The following is a 7696-nucleotide window of genomic DNA, read 5'->3' on the forward strand; positions in this document are numbered from 1 at the left end:
ATAAACCCATTTAAACAGTAATCTGATGTTTTAGGGCTGCCCTGTTCAATTTGGTGGCCACAGGTAGCTATTTAAATTTTCATTTTAATCAATTAAACAAAATATTCAGTTCCCTTGGCTGTCCTAGCCACCTTTCAAGTACTCAATAGTCACCTATGGCTAGTGGGTACAATGTTGCACAGTGCCATGTTCGTCATCCTGGAAAGTTATATTGGACAGTACTGCTCTAGCGAAATGTATTTACTGTTTATTGGGGTTCAGAATCTGAAAATTTTGGTCTTGAGGGAGGCAGTCTCTAGAAGCTGGAAAAGACAATGAAATGAATTTTCCCCTAGAGTCTCCAGAAGAACAGCCCTGCTAACACTTTGATTTTAACCCAGGATACTTTGGTTTTAGCCCATGTGACCCATTTTGGACATCATCTGGCATCCATAACTGTAAGATAATAAATCTGTGTTGTTTTAAGCCACCAAGTTTGTGGCAATTTGTTATGGAAACAATAGGAAACTAATACAGGTGTTAAACTTGTAGGACATTAACAAATTGCAAATGATTTCTGTATAATTGAAAAAAATACCCCAAGGGTATCAATTGTTTTGCCCTGTAGGACATTAACCAGTTTCACTTTGGTTTTCAGGTTTTGCGGTTTTTTTGGCCTAACTCTGTAATCATATTCTGACATTCTTTTTCCATAACAGTTTCTCATATCTTCCTTTAAATTTGTGTTATCATCTTGTCTCTTTCATTGACTATACTATATCTTTGAACTTGCTCACTATATATTGTATAAGAGTTATGGTTTAATATTTTTAAAGTTAGATGCTGACATGCAGCTATCAAGGAAAAACAGGCAGACACAGGACTCTATGTCAGAAGAGCTTACACAATTTTTATAGTGGTGAATCTGATGAACATAGCTCATTTACAATTTAAATGAATAAATTTCATATCCTACAACAAATATAACTTATTAACTAAATGTAACCCGTAGCCGATTACATTCCAGGAAGAAGATATAAGGAATTTTGTCTTAACTTTGAACAAACAGCCTAATGTAATAAACGTTAAATATATAACTAAGGATGAACTTCTTCCTTTTTTAAGGAAAATATAACAAGAGCAGAGCCTTTGCCAATTTAAATAAGATCTTTTCCCACCTGTTTGGTCTCTTTGTTCTTTGTGCTCAAGAAATTTCTGGAATATAAATGCTCTCCAAGGTTTATCCAAGCATACAGTACATTGAAAATGCAGAGTACTTGATTTTTTTCCTCCCCAGGCCTTTCAAACACCACTGTGACAATAGTTTATTTATATTTTGAACCAAAAACTAGATGAATCAAAGTTTAGGAGCTTATTATTTCAACTTCTACATCGTATTCTCAAGTTGCTCACAATCCATAAATATTGATGAGATTTGATGTACATACAAAAAAAAGTTTTTACCTGGGTTCCAAAAGTTCTTCATGGAACTTATGTATTTAAAAATGTGAGTTGAATTCAAAGTAATAGATGTAGAAAACTAATGGAGAATTTAACATTAGCACTTCCTCAAATGAGTCACCTCGTGCTGAGTACCTCTTTTGTGGGCAAACTTTATTGTATAATGTCCTCTAAGGGTACAAACTTCATAACTGGTCAGATTCTAAAAAATGAAGCTACCTTTTAAAAGAAAACTATTTTTATCCCAGAAAGACCTGGGAAATTATTTAAGACAGTTTTAATACTGCATTTTAAGAGTGGAACCTGAAATGCATCATAAGAAAAATGTTCTGCTTTTTCTCATCTGATAAATTGACATTAAATTTACTTAATGGCAGTCCAGCCTTCTTTTGGAAGAATACTCATCATCAATTATATTATAGTTAGCTTACTTTGAAAGTAAAACAGCCCTACTTACTCACAAACTTTCTATCAAGAATTATAAAATGCATGTGCAAATATTTTTTAAATAGTAACATCCTCTATAAATATAAGGTCTACTATGACTAGTCTATTACTACTAGTAGTAACAGTACACACCAAGTAGTGGTAGTAGTAGTACTAGCAGTAGTAGTAGTATTACTGCTACCGCTGCTGCTGCTGCTACTACTAACTAGTACTACTACTATTACTACTAATAATAATAAAGCAGTGACTAAGTTCTATTTAGTTTAGTTGCTTTTTCATTTTGGGTAAATAACTTTATATCACACAGAGGCCCCTCCAAAAAATGAAAGTTGGATTTATAAAAAAAAATCAAAGAGAGATGGCCACCTTAATATGCCAAGCAACAGTTGAACATACTTTTGAGATAATTTTCTAATACAGAAATGTTTAGATATGGGTCACCAGTAAGATTTTTTGTTCTTTAGTTGCATTTTAATACACTAAGAGATATGAATTAATAAGCAATAAACAGTCTGTCTCAAACAATTCTATAGCTAACAATTATACCATATGCTATGACAGTTAACTTTGTTGGTTTCATTGGGGTTTTCATTTTTTAATAAATGTCTTGAGTATTACATAACTTAGAATGTAGATATTACGGTCATCCAAAATATTACTTACTTGCCAAGTCACCTCAGTGTATATTTTCTAAATAAACAGTGTATATTTTCTAAAAAAAACTCTTTACAGGATCAAAAAGTTTTTACCTTAACCTACCATGAGAGAGAGAGATAGAATACCAGTTTTCTTGAATCTCTAAGTTTCAAAAATATAAATAATAGCGTGTGTTTGTTTAAAAGGGGAGAAATAATCCTCTTAAAAGAATAACTTATTTAGCAAATTTTACTAAAATGTTCAGGTAATTAGCAATGCTTATTTTTTATTTTTCATTATGTTGATTATAACAAATATTAATAGTAAATAGCATTAATGGACAAATAACTATTAAAATTATTCTATGCAGCAAGTGAAAGAAATGGTATACATGACATATGTAGCAACTATTTAACACATTTTCATATAAAATGTAATTATTTGAAACTGCACCTCAAACCTTTTTCATTGTAAAAATTTTGTGGATCTTATGAAAATACTTGTAGCCATGCACACATATATACATATGTGCATTATGTTATGTATATGATACAATATTTAAACCAGGTTCGCAAGGTATTCTACAATCATCTATCCAAAGCATATAAATACTTTTCCCAGACCATTTTCCAAGGGAAGCAGTGTGTTTTTCAAAACAAGTCTTTGGCAGGTGACCCGTTAGCTCAGTTGGTTAGAGTGTGGTGCTAATAACACCAAGGTTACCAGTTTGATCCCTGCATGGGCCACTGGGAGGTGCGCCCTCCTTAAAAAAAAACGAAGAAGAAGAAAGAAAAAACAAAAACAAGCCCTTGGCATCTTCCTAGTTGCTGGAATAAAGACCTATTGTTACTTGTCCTAGAAAAAAAACATTTATCTATTTCCACCACCAAAGCAAAAACAAGTTCACAATAACAAGCACCTTCATCTAAATAGGTGGAAATTTTATATCTAAAAATACTACCATGTTTCCCCAAAAATAAGACCTAGCAGGACCATCAGCTCTAATGAGTCTTTGAAGCAAAAATTAATATAAGACCTGGTGTTATATTATATTATACCCGGTATTATATTATATTATTCTATTCTATTATACCCTGTCTTATACTATATTATATTAGGCCCGGTATTATATTATATTAAAATAAGGCCAGATCTTATATTAATTTTTGCTCCAAAAGACGCATTAGAGCTCATGGTCTGGCTACGTCTTATTTTCGGGGAAACACGGGATGGGGAATTTACAGCAATGGCAGAGTGAAGAAGTCAGCAAATTCTCTCTCCAAAAATACTATAAAACTGGGCAAAGTTATCCAAAACTATCATTTAAGGACTCCAGAAATCAACCAAAGGCCAACAACAAATTGAGAAGTGTTTATTCATGAAAAACTGCTAAACTTTAGGTGAAAACAGGAGAAAGGGCGGTCTGTGGCACTATTCTCTGGAAGGAAATAATAAAGAGCAGAGTGGAAATCAATGAAATAAAAACATACATATATATAGAGAGAGAAAGATTAATGAAACCAAAAGATTTTGTTTCTTTGAAAAAAAATCAACAAAATTGATAAAACTTTAGCTATACTGACAAGAAAATAAAAGAGAAGACACAAATTACCAAAATCTGGAATGAAAGAAGGGACATCATTACCAACTTTAAGATATTAAAAGTATTGTAAGAGAATATTATGAACTTTATGCCAACAAATTAGACAACTTAGATGAAATGACAAATTCCTAGAAAGACACAAATTACCAAACCTGACTCACAAAGAAATAGAAAATCTGACTATATCTATAACAAGTAAAGTAATTGAAATATTAATTAAAAAATCTTCCCACAAAGGAATGCCCAGGCACGAATGGCTTCATAGATTAATTCTGTCAAATATCTTTTAAAAAAAAATATCAATCCTACACACATGTTATGAAGACTGTCAAGAATGATTAAGGAAATATTTTCATTTCTCAAGTCAATCTTAATTCAAAGTAGGGAAGCCAATCCGGCCTATCGATGATGAAGAAAAGTTCCAACATACTTTTATCATAAGACATTCCCTTGAATGTTGCTAATATTTTACCCAAACTTTACACTTACATGCTGGATTTTGGAAGGACTACAAATTACAGAATTCTTAACTAAGATCTGAAGTCTAAATAATGAAGTCTTGCATAGCACTAACAAAACAAAAGCCAATTTGACGTAGTCTTGGGCCTTGTTTTATCAGAAATTCCCCCAAAGATCTGATTTACCCCTCTGCTCCATAAGCCTATCATTTACACTAATGAGGTATCTATCAGGTAGGCATACAGTACATTTCTGGGAAATCCAGTCAGTTCAAGGGTACCAACAAAAAGATATGTGTCTGTGTAAGACTATCCAAACCTCTGGAGAGGTTTTATAAAAATTTAAGTCAAATGGAAGCTGAAGCTGATCTTGCTTATGCCCAGAAGCAAGATCTCAACAGAATGAGGAAAATGCTTCAGAGAATAACAGTTTGGAGTTTCTTTAATGCATTTGAGATTAAGGAGGGAAATGTAAGGAAGATGACAAGAAGGTGGGAGAAAACAAGGCGGGGATTGGATAACAAGATAGTTAAGACTACCGTGTTTCCCCAAAAATAAGTCCTAGCTGGACCATCAGCTCCAATGTGTCTTTTGGAGCAAAAATTAATATAAGACCCAGTATTGTATCATATCATATCATATCATATCATATCATATCATATCATATCATATCATATCATATTATACTGGGTATTATATAAGACCCAGTCTTATATTACATGGTATTATATAAGACTGGGTCTTACTATTATATTAAAATAAGACCAGGTCTTATATTAATTTTTGCTCTAAAAGACGCATTAGAGCTGATTATCTGGCTAGGTCTTATTTTCAGGGAAACACGGCAAGAAAGGTTTAAGGGAAAGGGTAGTATTTGAGATAAGGCTTGAAATAATAAGTAGGATTTCAATAGTAGAAAATGAGGGAAGGACGTCTCAAGAAGAGAACAGACACAGTGTGTCCAGTCAGACTAAAGCTTAGAATTCGGTTGTGTAGAATCTTTACTGCCATGATACAGTTTACAAACATTTCCTGTCGTGGCATGGAATTAACCCCTGGTCATTCACAAAAGATGAAAGCATTCACACAAGACTCTATAAAGTAGGAGAGTGAAGAAAGGTTTTATTAAAGTTAGGGCAGAGAGAGAATGCCCATGGCAGTGTCCAAAGATGAGGGCTGCTGCGGGTAGTAAGGAGAGAAACACCGGGGGTGGTGTGTGGGGGTGGGGGGTGGGGTCGCCAGGGCAGAGTCCAATCTGAGAGTGGACAGCTGCTGAGACAGAAGGGTAAGAGAGAAATATTGGCAGATTTCTTTGCCAGGGTAGTCTAATAGCTGTACTAACTTCAGGTTAGCTTTTTCTTATATAGGAAAGAGGGAGTTGGTTAGGCAGGTTTGGGGGCTGACATCCCTTCCTGAGGTCTGTTCTGTTTGAAGACGCTGTTATCTCCAGACTCCAGACTCGGACTCGGCCATAGTGGCCTGGGACTTTAATGTGTCACCAGTAAAAACTGCAAGAAGTTGTAAATTGGATTCCAGCGTCTGAGCACCTGAGGATTAAGAAATTGCTCTTTCCCAGGTTAGGATGTTGTTAATTAACAAGGTATGGATTTGCTTGAGAAAGGGAGCAGAGTTCTTCAGTTAATCAGTGAGAGGAGAAACAAAGAGAAAACATGAATATCAGGATGGATCAAACTGCAAACAAACTAATTATGGGTGGCTAGATAGCGAGCTATGCAGTGAGTTGAACTGCAAACTAGCTAAATCCAGCTGCGTTATTGATTCCCTGAATTTCACCCTTACATTTCCCATGCCAGCCCACTGCACCTACTCCTGTGGGCACACCAAAAGCATAGATAAGCTTGGCTGCCTGCCATGTACAATTCCCAGTAACTCCACTCCCTCTCTCACTTCCAAGAACATATATGCAAATAAGTAAGAATGAACTTAATAATCTTCAATCTGCTTTAATTTTTAAAGGAAATAAATTGCTAACTAAAATATAGTTTTCACTCAAAATTGCTTGCTACATACACCACAATGGATGGTAATCATTGGTTAAGAACTAGCAATGTGATGGGAAGTAAAGGTGAAACACATTGGTCAGAGCTATCCCTGGGTGGTCTCAAGTACAAACCAAGACATTTAAACATTGAAGAGAAGTGATTCAGGCTGCATTTAGAAAGATTACTCTAGAAGTGTGGAGAAAGGAATAGCACAATTAGAAAGCTATTGCAAAAGTCCCAGTTAGTTAAGGGTAATAGAAGCCTAAATCAAGATGGTACTGAAAAAAGATGATAGAATTGAGAAATGCGACAAATATAGAAGACAAGCTTTGTGAGGGCACAGATCTAACTTGTCAGCTCTATAGCTCTAGTGGCCTTTTAGCTCAATAAATATCTGTTGAATAGATAAATAAATCTCGGTGGCAAGGCAAGTATGTCATAACAGTGGAACAAGATTGCGTGATTTGAATCAAGCTCCTCCATTTACTAGCTCTATGACCTTGGGTAAGTTACTTGACCTCTCTATTCCTTAATTTTCCCATCTATAAAATGGAGTTCATAATAGTGTTGACATAGGCAAAATCCAAACCTGTAGAGAATTTTTATAAGAGTTTATGTGAGCCAAAACTGATGACAATTGCTGGGAAGCACCATCTCAAATGCTCCACAGAGTGACAGTTTTGCAGTTTCTTTTATGCATTTAAAATTAAAGAGGGAATGTAAGGAAGATTACACGGAGGTAGGAGAAATCAAGGTAGGGATTGAATTACAAAATAGTTGGATTATGTGCTTTCTTGAGGGTGGTTAGTTTATTTCAAAGACATGTTAACCTAGATGCACAAAAACAATGGACAGGGTTCTTAAGGCAAAGATATACCTTATCTTTGACCTGCCCAGTTAGGAATTTATGATCAGCTCACCCTGTGAGGTTACTTTCAGTAGAACCTCTTTTCATCCACAATTGTTTCTAAATTACAGGGTAATTCTGAGCAGTAAGATTAATATATAAAGTGCTTAGAAGAATGCATGACCCATATACCTGGTATATAAAAGTAGTTAATATTTTTATTAGTGAAACATTATATCCTTAACAGAACTTCAGGAGTGAG

The sequence above is a fragment of the Rhinolophus sinicus genome, linkage group LG01 (genome assembly GCF_036562045.2).
Source record: "Rhinolophus sinicus isolate RSC01 linkage group LG01, ASM3656204v1, whole genome shotgun sequence".
Classification (NCBI taxonomy): domain Eukaryota; kingdom Metazoa; phylum Chordata; class Mammalia; order Chiroptera; family Rhinolophidae; genus Rhinolophus; species Rhinolophus sinicus.